This window comes from Anas platyrhynchos, chromosome 8 (genome assembly GCF_047663525.1).
Source record: "Anas platyrhynchos isolate ZD024472 breed Pekin duck chromosome 8, IASCAAS_PekinDuck_T2T, whole genome shotgun sequence".
Taxonomy (NCBI): Eukaryota; Metazoa; Chordata; class Aves; order Anseriformes; family Anatidae; genus Anas; species Anas platyrhynchos.
Genome location: NC_092594.1, coordinates 37,476,038 through 37,493,886, shown reverse-complemented (window position 1 = coordinate 37,493,886; position 17,849 = coordinate 37,476,038). Strand labels below are relative to the sequence as shown.

The following is a 17,849-nucleotide window of genomic DNA, read 5'->3' as shown; positions in this document are numbered from 1 at the left end:
AGCGCAAGTGTCTTGGCTTCTCCATATAAATAACTTCCTTTAAAATTACTCTTGCAGGGTCTGTGAGTGATGGGATAATCCTGTTATGAGATTTTAATGCCAAATTACATATTCAGACTGGAATGATGCTATTTAAACTACTTTACAGATGAAGAAAGAACATAATCATAGTTTTTCATTTCACACGCATTTTCCCCTGTTAGTGCCTAATATCATTTACATAGACAAGGCTGTCAGTAACAGACAATGCCATCAGTAATCCACGTGTAGTGCTTGAGCTTCTGTGATATCAGAAATGTTCCTCAGATATACGGGATTACGTTTTGTTATCCCTGCACATATGGAGCATGATCCGAAGCAGTAAATGGGGTGTGAGATACATCACTACCCAGGTGACCAGCTACAAAAACATGGCCAGTTTGTTACACTCCAGCAAACTGTTGCTATAATCAACAGCAATATTTCTTCTCTTTCAGCCTATGAAAGCAGACTTCAGGGTAAAGGTACACGGTGAAGCTGTGCTGTGCAGGAAAATACATGGGTGTTCAGAAAAAGGAAAGCAGTGATTTCTGATAAGAGGGATATTCCTTAGAGTGGTGTATTTCTGTACTAAGGAGCAAAGAAAATGGTGTCACATCCAAGCAGTAAAAGAGATTTGCCACTTACCCTGCCACAGGTTGGAGCACACAGCTGTTAGAGCTGGAGCAGCACTCCTGGTTTGGGCCAGCCCTAATTCACCCCTCCAGCTGCTGCAGGACACCAGGACAAGAGGCAGAGCCACGTTGGGGTCACTCGTTCCTCTGGGGCATTCGGCTTCCTTGGGCGTTGCAATATGGTTTGTGTTCAGGCCAAACTTTCTGATGGAGCCACGCCAATCTGCTGACAAAATGCAAATTATTCGTGAAGAGTACCCAGACCACATATGCAGTAGGCATGTAATTACAGCTGGTATCGGCTGGGATACCGCTGGCGTCTGGTTAGGATGGTTAAGAAATACAGAAGCAAACCTGTATTCATTAGTCACCCTTAATTGTCTGATTTTGGAAGGAGAGAGCATTAAAAAATAAAAATTGAGATCAAGTTTTACAATGAATGCTCAGCTTTAATATAATTATTTCTGCTGTTAGAGCTGTGCCATTTGTGTATTTTAAGAGGGATGTGCAGAGTAGCCCTGAAGGACTTTCTTTACGAAGTGTTTTCTCTCTGTATTTCTTTCGGATTGCCTTTCATTTTTCTGTCATACTTAGACATTCAGGAAATAGAATGAATGAGAGAGAGAAACTCATAATAGTAATAATAAAGATAAGGCAGCAGCTTTTGGTTAAATGATACGAACAGTAAGATAAAACTGATTGACCTGAGTGACTATTATGGCACGACCTAATGTCCCTTTACTGTAGCTGGGGGCAAATTGTTTTTTCCCTGCTTGAATATTCATTAAAAGCAGCTTTGATTCACAAATGATAGAAAATCTACTGGGGCTGGTTTGCTCTACAAATAGATGCAACTAATAATACAGCCTACTAACAAGCGCATTAACCAAGGAGCCCCCTTACCTATCAGAATGGTAATTCTCCGATTTTAAAGACCTAAAATTTAAAAACAAAACAAATAAAAAACCACAAATGACCAGGAGATGTCTACACAGATATCTCTTATAGAAAATGGTATATGGACTTTGCTGTAAGTAGCTTCATAAATAATTGAAATAACTAGTCTGAACTTATTTCTAAGTAGCTTCAGACAGGGCAGCATGAAGGGTGGTTTCTCAGCCCCCTGCGTTTCCGTGTATTTTGCTGAGTGACAGTACAAAGATCACATCTCTGTTTTCACAGTAGATTATAAATAGCTTAACCAAACTAGAAATGCTTTCAGATCTACAAATGAAAGGTGTGTTTAGATAAATCTGCAGGATCTTTGAAATGACAGGCGATAGACCATGACAAAGGATTTCCTTTTCAAGGCTTCGGGTCCCAAACAGATGGAAACCAGTGGAAATTCTTCTTGTGATTGCTCTGCAAGTTTCTGTTTCAGGAGAGAGGAGGAGAAATAATGCTGGCAACATGCGGTTCTCATCAAAAGGCTCAGGAGGCCATGGCAAACCTGATCTAAATATTTAGATGTTAAACACAGACCTCAGCAAAGCACAGAGGATGCTTCGGGTTTACATCACCAGCTCTGCAGAACTGATCCCAATTTCTGCTGATGCAAGTTTCTGGTTTCCAAAATGATACCGTGTTCTGCAAAGGTGGCTTGGGTGCTCAGAAGCTGCTGTTTTTAATGCTTTTTGTGCTTTGTCAATTTTAAGTATTAAGAATTGCTCTCGTGGGTCAGTACTTTGGGGCTTGAGGTTTATGAATGCGCCGACTGGTTCTGGTGTGTCCTAACCAGGGAAAATTGAGCTTGCCTGAACCTTGAGCACATTTGCCAGGAAAGCTCAGACCCAGCAGGCACGGGAAGTGGGGCCAAGAGGCATTTCCAGCCTGGTACGGGGAGAGCTCTCTTCTCTGCTAAAAACAGGAATTTCCCTTCCGTTCTCCCAGAAATATGCGAGCAGCAAAACATGTGGCACGACTCGGCTCGTGAATCACCGCGGCGGTGAATTGTTTTAGCAGGGGCAGATGCACTCGGCGGCGTTTGGCTATGAATAGACGGGCTTCAGAGGTGTGTCCCGCAGCCACTCTGCACCGAGCAGGCCGGATAATAACTTGTTTGTCTTCCCCGCTGCACTCCTCACAAGCTCTTACCAAAGCAGCAGGCAACAAAAAGGGGAATATTTCTGGTAGTGGCGCTGCCTGCTTTATTCCGTGCTCTGCGCTGCAGGGACAGAAGGAAATGTAAACTGGGAAAACTGACCTGGAAGGCAGCTCGTCCGCTCAGCTCCTCTGACAATCAGTTTTTCACGTAGTGTTCCAAAACTTCTTTCTCCTTATTGACTCTAACTGAACCGTAGATATATCAGTTTAACAGATTTTTAAAATATCATGTTCATTAGCCTGAATATCAGACTATCGTGTCGGTGAGATTTCACAATGCATCAGAAAAGTGAGCGTATTTTCAAGTCACTGCAACCATTTCAAGGCAAAGGAGCAAAAGCAGCGTGCCCTGCTGTCCTTTCAACGCACCAGAGAGGTACAGCAAGCACGTGAAGTAAAGCAAAGCAACCAAAATCAGTATATTAAAAATTCATCCTAACAATCCTATCTTCATTACTGAAGGGATTAAAGCAGTGGAATGAAATAAAATGTGACATCATGTTCTTTAAAATGTTAACAAATTGCTGCATGCTATTAAAAGTTGACTGTGAGATGTTTTTGCTTGCAAGAGCTGGATCAGCAGCCCGATGGGGCAGCATCCTCTAGGCTTTGCACACTAACTTGGTCACCTAAAACGGCTCTGATCCACGCAGATTTCTACACTGGAGGTAGAGTAAAATGTAGACCACAGGTTTCCCTTTTCTAGATAAGATTTTCTCTTGCGTGATTTAAATTAACGTGATGTATAGGTGATAAGATGGAAAGTCACCTTACTGTATCCCCAGGGCTGGCCTTTTTACATTTACATGTATGGAGAACAAGGGAAGGACCAAAAAAACCACCAAACCAAACCAAATACTAAGATGTCAGTAAAATGTAGATGAGTTCAGCCTTTTAGTTTCAAGCTGATGATGAAGGAGTCACATTGGAGGAGAGGGAAAAACAGAACACAGCAAAACATCCCCTCTCTTCCCTTCCCTGTGTTGTAAGCCAGGCAGACAAAAGATGACTCCGGAAAGCCAAAGTCTCCTCTTCATGGCCAAATTGCTTTCTGTTCAGGAAGGGAGAGGTCGTTGGTGAAGATCTGGGATAATTCCCAAATACACTCAAGTCTGTAGGATGATTGTTAAGAAAACACTGACCAGGTAGTGGGGGCCATAAGCAATTAGATTGATGAGATAATCTTCCGCCTTCACCCCAGCCTGCATCTTGCTGTGGTGCTCTAGAAAAGGCAGCTGGGCTTCATTCTTAGGTCTTGTTTTGAGAAGGTGGCACAGAAACACCTCCATTCCTTGTGTTCCCTCATCTCCAAGCTCTGTTTTTTCCTGTACCTCTCATTTTAACGCTGCCTCTGACTATGGCAATTCCAAAAATCCCTGCCTCCCACCCAGGGGTCTACCGATCACCCAGATTAGAAGTTTTAGCAGCACCACGGACTTGGACTGGAAGCAGCAGAGTGCAAGCCCGTCCTTCCTGCTCGGAGCTGCAGAGGAACCCAGGGTGCAAGCTGACTTCTGCTGTAGCTGGGCCAGGACAGCACGGTGCAGTTCAGGGCCTCACAGCTCTGCTTTTGGGTCTACAGCCCTCTGCTTGCTGCCACACGGCAAGGATGTGAGGGTGACTGAAGCCCCTCTCCATTTCCAGCCTGCAGTGCACATCTGGGTGCAATCTGGCTCTCCTTTAACTCCACTGGACTTCAGCTGCCGATTTCAAAAACAAGTCTGTGCTTTGTCATCTACTTCTGGGCACAGGAAGATGTTCTGTTCCTCTTGAGAGGCAGAGGTGTGTCCTTCAACAGAGAGCCTGCTCTGGCACCGCTCCACCCGGCTAATGTGCACACATCCATTTGCACCAATTAGGATCCAGTTACTGCAATGCCATCCGCCAGTGAGTTTCAAAAATAGCATGCCATTAGGTAGAGTCTAGGTTTGCATGCGTCGGTATCATTGCACAGAAAAGGAGCCCGAGAGGTTTAAATATTTAATTGCCCCCTCCCCCCCTCCCTTTTTATTTTAGCCTTATACAGGAAGGGAAAAGTTACCGTGAGACTGAGGTTGTCTTCTTTAAGAAATGCAGCTCTCATGGTACATCAAAAACACGTACATCAACTCATTTTTAAAGCCTCATTTCTGTGGATGAAATAATGGAAAAGGAGAAAGAGTTTGGAGAACATTTCATAACTGTCACCAAGGCAAAACAACGATGTTTCTGTACGGATAACAGTGCTGCGCTTTTCATCCACAGCTGCTGAGGAGCTCTGAGATGTCATAGTGATGCTCATGTCCTGTGCTTGGGGAAAACACAGCACAGAGAAGCAAGGCACCTTGCACGGCGCTCCTGGCCCCCAGCAGAACCAGGAAAGGAGCTTTCATCTTCCCAGCCCCACGCTTTCCCCTCCGAGCCTTTTCTTTACATAGAAGAGAATAATTTTTCCATTTTCTCCAGCCATGTTACTCCCTGAGATGGAGGCTGTGCTGAATGTTGTCAGCAGGCTTTACGTCAGGAGCTCTGGGAGCGTGTGATCTGTGATTGCTTAGTGGAGCTTTTGCCTCCAGAACTGGCCCGTGGGCAGAGCAGAAGCAGCGTAGGGTGAAAAAAAGATGCACAGCCCGCAGGGATGGTGTTGATTTGCAGCTTTCAGCCCCCTTGGACCCAAATGGTTTTGTGCAGGATGCTGCTACTCCACCTATCCGTATTTTTCTGCTAACTGGAGCCTGGCAGCCCCTCACCTCCATCACTGGCAGTGGTCTGTATTTGCCAAATTTAATGCAGATTTGCTAACAAGTGGGGTTAAGCTTGAATGGGTTTTCTCAGCAAGTAAATTACTTATATTTGAACTTTCCTTCACTTTTCTTTCCACTGCAGGCAAAAACATTGCAAGATCATTCACATTTTAAATGTTTTCCAACTGTGTGTGAGGCTTTGTCATGCACAATGATCCCCTTGCTGTTAGCACCCAGCAACAGCTCTACTCACAGCTCTTTTTTGACTGCCAGTGGTGTACTCCGTAGAGAAAGGGGAAACAGCTGCCAAATTGGTCTCCACTCTTAATTTACCCAGCATCATTCTTGTTTTATATTTAGAGCCGCAGCCTGGAAGCTATTAACCTCCTAGTTCTGTTACGCAATAATTCAAATGATCTTTTGGGTTTTGCTCAGATACAACTTGGGGTGTCAGAAGCAGCAGGGCTGATGGAGGCTGCAGTCCGTTCCCGTAGGCAGGATTTAGGAAATGGTATCCACCTCTTCCAGGGACTGTGAGTAAGTTAATTCACCTCTTATGACTTAGCTGCAGAGACAATGCTTTTCCTAGTAAAGCATGTGATGATTTTTTCTATGCATTGTCACTGGAAATTGCAGCTTTCACTTCCGTTTGGGACTTGTGAGAATTAACGAAGTTTTACTTCAAATCAATTTAGGATGGTGGGCGAGGACAAAAACATGCTGGATTCAGCGCAGCACGAAGAATACCTGCCCCAAGGAGATGCTTTTGCTTGTCTTTGCTCCTGCATTTTCTCTTTTATTTCACTAATCAATCACCAATGGCCATTATGTCAGCTCGGCCTCTTCTGGCATACATACCCCGGTATAATTATCGGCATGAATGGGTGATTGGCTGAGGAGGGGATCTGGGTGTTGTCTCTGGAGCCTGGCCTTTCTTTCCCATTGTATGCGCCTTCCTCCCTTGCCGACAGCTGATCAGACAGTGGTGTGGAATGTGCTATTTAATTTCTCTGCAATGAATCCACCAGCTCTGCCCTGTCATTGCAATTAGTCATACCCTCTCGGTGCATTATAATCCTCGCATATCACATCTCACCAAGTCGTTCCTATAGTGTTAGGAACAAAGCTCACTCACAAAAAAAATCACGAAAAGAGAAGCATCCAGAGGAAGTTGCTGCCGGGTGCTGTGGTTGGTGAGAATCTCCACAAGCAGCAATTTGATCTAACACTAACCTAGGGTTAGAGATTAAGAATGTGCTGGTGCCTTTTGTGAATGCAGGACTGTGCCTCACGAGGCAAGGTGAAAACCTTCCTCTGCCTGCTCTGAGCTGGGCACAAGGTCTGAGCAGTCAACAGGTAGAAAGAGTGCCCAGCTGCGAGAGAGGCTCCTGCACCTCGTCCCAGTCAGAGCAAGCACAAATTAATTTCACATCACTGTATATCCAGCTATGCCTTACCATGCAGACTTGATCCACATTGCATAACCCTAAATTGAAGGCAAGAGCAGTCAAAGTCAAGGCTGACCTCAGCACACAGAACCTAGCAGTTTCCTTCTCCAAAGGCTGCAGCAATAGGTATGCTCAGGGGCACTTGCTGCCCCTTGTATTTCCAGGACTGTTTAATTCTTCAGATTTTAGCAACACACTGAACGCTACTAGATTATTTAATCTGTGTCTGCACTAAACTTTAATACCTACTCATCTGACCACTGAAAGTGGGAAAATTGGCATCTGTTAGCTGTGGGAATGTAGATTATGGTTCATCACAGAGTTTTAGCCCAGAAAATGACAAGGGTAATACTTATCACAAACCACCACACGCAGTAATGACAGGCAGCTGTTGCGGTAATAAGAGAGCAATCAATAATTCATTTGATATTCCTTGTGCAATTAATCATGATAAATTAACGTGGCTTTAATGTGGCACTAACAAGCATTTCCTGGGCTCTCCGATGTAATTTAACAATTAATGTGCCATCATTTTAAATTGCAGCTGTCCTTGCTCTGCAGACACACGGAAATCATCAGAGCCACAATATCCAACAGAGACGGGATAATAGTTGGAAAGCTTTCAAAGAGTTGGGTTCTGGGAGGTTCATCTGCCCAGCTATGAGCATTTTGGTTTTGTCCCCCACCCTCCCCCAAAACTATTTAGGATTATTTCTGCCTTCAGGGCGGAACAACATTGCTTGTACCCAAGGAAGTCCGATCATGTATTTGCTGATACTATTTTTTCATTAACTACAAGAAGTGTATGTGTGCAGGTTATTTAAACCACTCAAATACATTGAGGGAACAGTATTAGTTACATCCAAGGGATTATTAAATACAGACAAGAGCTAGATAGAACAATTTTGAATTTGTTCTTAACTCACCCACTGAAAGGCTCCATTTTTTTTTTCATTTACACCAAGCTCCACAGAGAAAAGCTTTTTAGCCCTCTGTGTTTAGAACTGCTAAACTGGCCAGATTAAAAGATCCAGAGACATCTCTTGCAGAAGTGAAACACCTGCAGAAGGTATTGGGGCTAAAAAACAAATTCAGGATGGCCGAATGGGTCATTACTAGGATGCTGTTATCATGAGAATGGGGGATGCTATTCTCAGGAAAACGAAATTAAACAGTGTCTGCCTCCCCACTCAGACCCTAAAACATGGGGCTTCTGCAGAGCATCCCAGAAGTATCCTCTGGCTATTTCAGGGCCACACTAAAAGTCTCCAAAATCCCTGACTGAACGCTGCAGAAAAGCAGCATGCAAGGGCTGACTTGTGCCCTTATTGTTGCTACTCAGAGCAGCCGGGAGAGAGGGGCAAGATAGGGCTGATGATGCTGGCAGTAACTCCCCACAGGCTGGGCTTCACTTTACAGCAAATCTTGCAACATTTAGGGCTATTCACACCAACAATCAACACGGTGGGGAACCTGGCCACAAGACTTTAGTTTCTTATTTTCTATTAAAAAATAAATAATAAAAAAAAATAGGCAGCCTAGTTTTAGCATAAAGCACTTTGCCTTTGGGCATCAAACTCATTAAGAATTTGTTCACACCTCTTTCTTATGCTTAGAGTCAAATGAAAGATGTATTTGATTTAGCTGCTTCGCAAACAACTCATAAACTTCTGCCATTCTATCCCCTCCTTTTCAAGTGCTATCTTTTTGTCCTTGGATGCTCTAAATTATTAACATATTTTACAGTGTGCTCAAGATAAAAGAGATCTTTCAACTTTCATTCTCTCACCCCTTGGTTGAGCCAGTCACGTTGTTTCTCAATGGATACCTTTGATCAACCTGCTTGTTGGATGTTAAACCGCAGGACACCCCTGGTGAGAAAAGAAACCGGAGGAAGCCTTTCAGCAATCCCTTGCCGTCAGAATTTTCTGCTGATCTAGGGCAGCACTTTGAAGTCACCCCAGCTTACGGCTAGGCTCTGAGAGAGGTCACCCTTAATGTAAAGAAAAGCATAATTATAAAAGGAGCACGTGATTGTTATAAACATCTTACAAAACTAGAGTACATGTAGCCATGTGTGTCACTTTGCCTATCAGTGGAAGTTGCTAGCAGGGGTAATAAATCGTTTATTGACTTGACCCCCAGGCTGGTGTCACTATGAACAAGGCCCTCTGTACTTCACTAACCCTTTCTGACCTATTTTTCTGCCTGTCCTTAACATGAAATGTCATTGTGATACAGCTGCACAGAGCAAGTAATATCTTCTGTATGTAAGCCTGCAGCTATTCACAGGATTATTTAGGGAATGCTATTCAGAGCGAGGATAGCACAGCGCTGGAAAGCACAGCAGCCAGGAGACAAAGCACCTTCAGCTCTGTGTGTGTCTCTTCCCAGCACTGTGATCTCTATCACAGCCTGACGACAGCACACCATCTTTGCTATATTTCTGTGTTAATTTGCAGACGTGCATTTGGTGCTGTGCAACAACAGGGCCAGAAACCCCTGCAGAAATAAGACGGATCCCTGGTGTGCCCTTCGTTGTGGTGGCCAGGAGAATCACAGAATCACAGAATTTCTAGGTTGGAAGAGACCTCAAGATCATCAAGTCCAACCTCTAACCTAACACTAACAGTCCCCACTAAACCATATCCCTAAGCTCTACATCTAAACGTCTTTTAAAGACCTCCAGGGATGGTGACTCCACCACTTCCCTGGGCAGCCCGTTCCAGTGCCTAACAACCCTTTTGGTAAAGAAGTTCTTCCTAACATCCAACCTAAAACTCCCCTGGCGCAACTTTTGCCCATTCCCCCTCGTCCTGTCACCAGGCACGTGGGAGAACAGGCCAACCTCCACCTCACTACAGCCTCCTTTATGGTACCTGTAGAGAGCAATAAGGTCGCCCCTGAGCCTCCTCTCCAGGCTGAACAAGCCCAGCTCCTTCAGCCACTCCTCGTAGGACTTGTTCTCCAGGCCCCTCACCAGCTTCGTCGCCCTTCTCTGAACTCTCTCGAGCACCTCCATGTCCTTCTTGTAGCGAGGGGCCCAAAACTGAACACAGTACTCGAGGTGCGGCCTCACCAGAGCCGAGTACAGGGGGACGATCACCTCCCTAGCCCTGCTGGTCACACTGCTTCTGATACAAGCCAGGATGCTGTCGGCCTTCTTGGCCACCTGAGCACACTGCTGGCTCACATTCAGCCGACTGTCCACCATCACTCCCAGGTCCTTCTCTGCCTGGCAGCTCTCCAACCACTCATCTCCCAGCCTGTAGCTCTGCTTGGGGTTATTGCGCCCCATGTGCAGGACCCGGCACTTGGCCTTGTTGAACTTCATGCAGTTAAACAAGAAGTGTGTGTGTCCCTCAGAGGTGCTTCACAGTGCTCACCAGCACTGTGCCCTGCTCCCAGTCGTTCAGGCACGGTGCTTTCTGAGGGCTGTGTGACACCGGGACATTTATGGCTTCTAGGGGATGGCACCAAGGCACCCTAACTTCTACCAGCGCCCTGCAGGCGAGGACGGAAGCTGGGAGCTCCTGGAGAAAGCAGAGTGCACACAGCAAAACGACACTGATGCACATGGAGCCGACTCCTTTGGCACTGTGTTTTGAAGGGATTTAACCCTCTGTGTTAAGCCGCTTTGTCTCCCCACGAAAGGCCGGGGAGCGCCGAGGCCCTGAGGCCGGCCTAGGCCCGGCGCGGCGCTGCGGTGCCACCCAGCGGAGCGGGGCCGCAGCGGCGGGGCCGGGACCGCCCGGGATCCACCGGTACCCCGAAACAGATCCCCGGGGATCTGTGGATCAATTAGTTTTACTTCGTGCGTGTGATAAACGGCGAGCGAACAGCCTCTGCTCCCTCAGGGGAACCGCCGCCTCAGCTCGCAGCAGACGCGCGCAGGTTGCAGAGGCAAAGGTCACAGATAAGAGCCCATAAAGAAGTGTGAAATTTAAAGGGCTGCAGTTCAGCGTCCCATTACCCTGCAGGCAGGAAAGTCTGGAGCTGGATTTTCATCAGAAAAGCTGTGAGGCATTTGTAGCTGCAGATAATTCTCCACACATGGTCAATGGGATTAAGTGATATCACCCGCATCCACAGGCTGCAGTACAAGCTACAGCTTCAGTCAGATACAGCTTGAATTCCCAGCTGTGAACAGTTTCTAGAAAGGCACCAAATATACAACTTTGTGCCCTTCCATGCCTTCAGACGCCTGTATGACAGAGCTAATGCCTATCCAGACCCATTGCATGTTCAGTGCCTGCTATCGTGAATCCCATTTTTAGGTCAAGAATGATTATTTTTCCAGATGTACAGGTATAGGTCTCTACGGGATGCAGCTTTGTCCCTTGTATTACCAAACCTTGTTACCTTGTTTAGTTATTTTCCTTGCTCAGACTAAGCAGATATCACAAATCAGAGCCTGTGATGCATACAAGGTATCATAATGCCTCATATTGCAAGGCCAGTGGGAGAATTTTCTTAGAAAAGTGAGTTTATTGATAAGCTCCAAGGGTTCTGCTTAGCTAGAGAAATGCCACAATCTTTTCAGAGCATGAAAAGCATGCTGTGAACATTCGAGCACAACAAAGAAACAAACTCTGTACCTTTACTGCCCTCTCAGACAGGGGAGGTCAAATGAGAAAGAAGTCTTAGGAAGGTGAAATGACTTGATCATGGTCACATCATAGCAGCACAGCTGTGGAGAGATGACAGGTTATCTATTCTTCAGTCCTGTGCTCTCTTCTTAAATACTGCAGTGCCTACAGGCATGGCTGTATATAGGTATAATACAGTTTTCAATGTTCTTTCAACACCATCCTCGTGGTCATAAAAATCCCAAGCTTCCTGTTACTGAGAAGAAATGTCATGTGTGTTACACACACACAGCCCTGGCCGTGGAATGGGGTGGTTTTGTGATAGCTGCCCTGCTTGCCTGCTGTGTCAGCTTGGGAACAGGTTTCAGAGGTCTGACATTCATATCTTTTTATCTCTAGGTATTCTGCGAAATATTTTTGAAGTTTAATTACACAACCAAAATTTCTAATGGATTCCTACACCATAGTACTCTGGTCTGTCATCATTATGCTCCAGTCCTAAGGTTTATTTTTTCCCTGGGACAAAGTGTACAAGTATTAAAACACACACCTCTCAATAGGCAGTGTACAGACATGTGAAGAAGCCAGTGCCTTGAAGACTGTAAAAACATTTCTTTTGTAATCTCTGAGATCTTCTGTGAATGTGATCCTGTGAACTTTGTAACCGCATGGCTTTGTAAACGCAAGGCTCTGGCTTACTTAATGAGTGTACCAGGCTGCCTCTTGAAACCTGAGCCTGGATCCAAGCTGTAGGAATCTCTACTGTCCTGTCTACCTACATGTCATTTGCCCTTTCTATAGGTCTAAACACAGCTGCGTTGATTACTTAGTGATGGCTACAGCTGATAAGCCCAGAAGAGATAAGAGATGAGTACAGTTCTTTCAGAAAAACAATAGGCCACAGTCACACATGTCATATACAGTACAAAGACCAACAGAACACAAGATATAATTTAACGCTGGAGTGCAAAAATAACATTATTGGTTTTTCAGTTCTGAATACAAACATAGTCTGATTCTGAAACAAGCAACGGCAGATATTTTGTTCTGTGCATTCAGTACTAGATGTTTCTTCACAGGATTGCCTACATCTTGTCACTGCTGTAGTACCAGCAGAGGTTACAATACCTAAAGACACCAAGTTATTTAGGTGATAAGATTCAAAAAATTACAGCAACAAACCACAAAGGACTAGGGGAGGGCATAAATCCTGATAAAATGCCAGGCCTGCATGCGCAGAACAGATCTTTGTTCCATTCCTGCTCAATCTCTAACCAAAGCACCATGCTGGAAAACAAATAAACAAGCAGTGAACTGAAGATTTGTCTGGTAGGAATTGTAAAAAAAAATAATTCTGAGATATTTAAATAATAAAGGACTTATCTGTACATGCAGCCTCTCTGATTTAATCACTTAATCTTTTGTTAGACAGAGAGTTAGTCCAAGCTACTAGATTATCCTGTTCCTTCTCCCATCGTTCTTCTTGCTTGTCATGACCATCTTCATCAGCTGTTTGTCTTTCTGACAGGAGGTGAGGCACATCTATGGTTTGAAACAAGAAAGATTAATAATGACTGAAGGAAATGAAGGGCAGCAGGATGAGTAGAAAGGATGCTTCTAAAGCAAGCCAAAACATATTTTTTATTTTAAATGCAGACCCGGATTTGTCATAATACATGAAATGCATCTGCTGGAAATACACAGGGAACAAGCAGATTCACATGCACTATAAATAGAGAAGTATTTGTATAACAAGTTGCAGAATAATGTAATAAACTACATTTTTTCATCTGTCTGACAGTTCTGAAATCTGACCACTAATCCATTTAAACTCAAACTTCATTTGTTCTTCCGAACTATTTTGGACAACTACTTTTCAACCTGTCAAAAATAAAGTTTCTTTCTATCTGAGGCTCTGACTATGACAATGTTCTGCTCTGAATGAGTGAAATATCCTTTCTACTGCTCCCAGCATTATCAATATTAACGATTCTGTCAGCAGGATTCCTATTTGCTCTTTTATGGCTCTAGGACTCTGCTGTGTTAACAGTATTATAATTTGTTTTTGTCAGTTAAGTAAGCCCATATGCCTCTAATACAAACAAGGAACAGATTTATTGAGAAAATGGTGCTATTTTTAAACATTTTTCTGACTAATTTGCAGCCAGTTAGTGATGTCATCTTCTTTGAATGCTAAAAAATCACAATGCTCCAAACCACTAAACTCTTGCTTTGTATACTATTCTGAAAAATAAAAAAGGAGCTCAGCAAACGTATTTTTCACACGCAAAACATGTGGTAAAATGCTTCAGGTTGCGAAGAATGGCCTACATTCCCGTAAAGTACATGTAAGGATTTTCCTTCTGAGGTACTGACAAAAACATCGGTTTCAATGTGTCACCTATTTTCTTTCCAAGCCCAGGCCTGGTAATGAAAACAGTTAGGCTTATAAGGGAAAAAGCAATTATAGGACAGTGTAATCAAGCTGCAGAGTTCACTGCTCAGTCATGTGTTCTCAATAAACAGCTTCCCCTGCCTGCTGTACTGTCAGCCCCAAGTCCTGCCCCTCTCTTACTGAGCATGGAGGGTTCAAGCTGCACTGACTGCGGTGCAGGATTTTAGCTAAAGACAGGAGGGTGCTGGTTGGGGTCAGCAGTGCTGAACTCCAGAGTCACAAGTCCAGCAGCTGTGCCCCAGCTCTGCTGTGGGGTGTGAGGAGCAGAGATGGGGCCAGGCTCCTCTGCTTAGCACCACAGACATCCCATGTGCCTGCCGACTGCTTGGCTTGGGCAGAAAAGCTTCTTTTTTGCCTCTTACTGTGTACAAGCTCAAGTTCTCTTCTAGGTCTAACTATTGATAAGAAAATCTGCTCCCAATATTTTCTCTCTCTCGCGCTTTTTTTTTTTTTTTTTTTTCCAATTTAGAGATTGAGGCATCCGAAACAAACAAATTTAGTGCAGTACTATTCAGGCCCCTGATGATCTGGTATCTTAGCCATCTGAGTAAGCATAATTGTTGAAAAATATATGGGGTCAACACAAATTATATCAAAAATCCTATGCAGACTGTCAGCAGACAATGATACATTTTGGAGAGCCATTAACATTGCTCCCATAAAGTAATAAATATTTAAAACCAATGTGCAACAGCTGTACTTCAACAGCACCTCTTCCTAACTACTTTACATCTGTTCTTTTTTCTCTCTTGGAAAATGAAAAAACCATCATAAATAAAACCTTATGCTAATAAAAGCATCTAACCCACCTCCTGACTTTAGATATGTAGAACACAATTCTTCTTTCATTTGTATTACTTCTATTTTGGTAAATCTTCTACAGATTTCAGTTAAGTCGATCCTGATTTCCTTTGGATAGTAGGGAAAAACTCAACCTACAAACTGTGGTAAAAATATGATCTATTGTTTGGCTTAGTTCTAGTCAACCCTTACTGAAGAAAAGTTCATCTAGTGTTCACTTTTACACTCCTCAATAGGTAAAATAAATAAATAAAATAAAATTACCTGTGACCATTACTAATATGCTGGGGATCTTCATGTGTATTTATAGTGACATTAATTTTCTTCCATAAAGTTTTGTTCTGTCCATAATTTCCAACATGATTTTTTTCCCTTGATGGAAGCACAGTTAAATCCACAAATGACAACATTAAAGTACTTCATTCAAGACTCCTGGTATCATTAAATTACAATGAAGTTGTGGCAGATTCACACTAGGGAAAGAAAGAGTGGAAAATGTCATGCATATCTGTAGGAAAGATTAATTTATGTGGTACAGACTCTACCTGATGATGGGTGGTTTGCTGGCTCTATTTTGCTCATTCCAAACACTCCTCTAGCTGTTTGTTTCCTTCACTTTCTGATGAGTTGAGAGATGATAGCATTACATCTGTGAGCAAAAATACATCTTGATGGGTAAAATCAATTTAGTATACACTTGCTTAAGACAATTTTATATAAAAGACGCTTCAAAGCGGTGCTTACAAAATGCAATTGGAGGCAGAGCTGTGTGGGAGTTGTCTGAAGGAATGTGTCAGATTTTCGGATCACTCTTTGTTCATGAACCGAACTTGAGGGGACATGCACGTGCACTTGTTTTGACCAGGATGTCACTCCTGTTGACATCTCTGTATCTTGATGAGGCTAAGCTCAGAAAAACTTCCTTCCTCTTCTGTGCTCAGCTTTATCCCCTCTCTTTGGTCTTGGAGATCAAAGTTCATGCTTGAGTCAAAGCAGAGAATTAGGCTATCACATCCCATATCCTGGGGTAGCAAAGCAGCACAAACACAGGTCTCTTACTCTGATCTCCTCCTAAGAACATTTTTTAAATGAGAAACCTCTGGAAGATGCAAAAGCCACCTGACCGAGCAGCTGTAGCAAATAAAGGGCTGAAAATGACACAGGCCTTAGAGGCTTTATCCCGTGAAGTGCTGAGAACTTTGACCCAGCCCCAGAGCAGCACTAATTGCACAGCAAACTCTGCAAGTACTGTGAAGGCACTGTGACATTAAGAGGTTAGAGACCTCTTAATTACCTAGTTGTCCATTTTGAAGATAATTATTTGGTAAGAACTTTGCTGGATCATGAATTGTTGGACGCCTTTCAGGACCGAGTCTCAAAAAAATATGAAATAGACTGAAATGACTTACATTCTGTGAAAGAAGAGAAATGTAAAAGGGTACCAAGAAAAAAACACTAAGAAATGTAACCTATTATAAAAAAAAAAAAAAAGAAAGGTGATACAAACATTTGTACATGCAGCTTTGTTTCTGTCACTTGAAATGGTTCTTGGACTTGCACCAGTTTTAGCAAACAAAACAATCTCTTTTTCTATTTTAAATCTGACAAACAAAAACCACAAGTCTGAAAGGCAGTGGTGTACTAGGGATGAAACAGAACAAAAGAGGGATTGAATACAATTCTTAAAAATTGCTCATGCCTTCACTTTCACTCCTTTGAGAAAAATATTACTCTTTAGTTTGACTTCTCAACCATTCTCCCATGCTGGGTCAAAATATAACTGGGACTGGTAGAGAGAACTGTTGTAAAGAAAAAAATCAGAGAATAATATCCTTTAAAACACAGGCCAGACCAGTATCTTGTCTAATACCTGTCACTCTGCCTTGGCTATTAGAGGTTATTTATTATGTTCACACTTCCTGGAACATTCATGAATTATTTGTAGTGAGGGGAGACGGTTCCTAAACACACTGCTGTTAATCAGATGTTTTATTTCTCTCTCATGAAACAAACCCGAGCAGCCATCCAAACAGAGCATCTGGTTGCATCTCGTGGCGTTCTCTTTCCAGCCACGAGATGGCAAACTAGCTTTTAGCATGCAGTTAAACCCCAGCACCTCTGGGATTAGGTATTTTGGCAAAACGCATGCACAAAGGCTGCCTGTATGCTCTTTACTATCTATTTTAGCAGCAGTGGTTTTTAGAGAGCTCATGGCAGTCGATCCGAGTGCTGTGAATGCCTGCTATAACAGACAGGGAGAAAAGGAAAGAGCTCTACGTACGTCTCTGCTGTGGACACTTTTGTTTTGCAGGCTTTGTAGGTACTCACGAGAAAGGGCACTCAAATGCTGATGCTGAAGGCCAAGCTGCTGCAGAAATATTTCATCTGGCTTTTACCTGTCTTGTAGCACTGCCTCAGACCCCTGCAGATTAGCATGTCTGGCCACATGAGTATTCACCTAGCTTCTCAGAGGGCATTTTGGCATGTACCGAAGCTCTCAATATGATAGCCATACCTATAAAGGTATTTTATCTTACTCTAAGCTGGCACAGATGATAGTCAGTGCAGTGGAAGCAGTCCCCTCTGCTTGTTCTAGTCTCTGAAAACATATTTTCAGTTTTATTCTTTTTATCCCTGCACAATAAGCCCCACTTCTTCCTCTCACCATCAGAAAACAGCCCCCAATCTCCTCTGCAATTGCTGAAGTGCTACATCGTGATCCACTCTGCTTCTTGCACCACGAGTCTCAGAGCTCACCAAAATGTGATCACATTTTTATACCTTGCAACTCCACATTTCCCAGTGTTTCACCATCATTTTTTTTAAACACTATTCAGTTCTTCCTAAGGATGATGTGCAACAAGCTGCTCATTACAGCAGGACAAATCAGTAGTCCCTGAAGGCTTACACTGATTTAATGAAGTCGGAATTGACTCAGTGCCACTGTAATTAGAGAACATGTAAAAACTCAACAGGGGCAAACTGCTCACAGTAATGTGAACAGCATATTACACAAAAACAAGCTATATTTCAAATCTCTTTTATAGAAGTAATTGAATTTAGAGATCCAGTTTTAT

General features: G+C 43.4%; 1 long non-coding RNA gene across 3 annotated transcripts; it reads right to left on the bottom strand.

The window, feature by feature from the left end:
- Positions 1-671: 671 nt before the first annotated feature.
- On the bottom strand, positions 672-16,327 carry LOC106018117 (uncharacterized). Of its 3 annotated transcripts, none has more exons than XR_011811040.1 (7): positions 15,517-16,327; positions 15,318-15,421; positions 15,037-15,245; positions 11,526-13,058; positions 8,717-8,920; positions 4,798-4,885; positions 672-876 (listed from the first exon to the last, which is right to left on the bottom strand). It is a non-coding gene; the product is annotated as an uncharacterized lncRNA (long non-coding RNA). The 3 variants fall into 3 exon arrangements; XR_011811039.1 differs by having other exon boundaries at positions 15,037-15,144; XR_011811041.1 differs by lacking the exon at positions 4,798-4,885 and having other exon boundaries at positions 15,037-15,144.
- Positions 16,328-17,849: the final 1,522 nt, after the last annotated feature.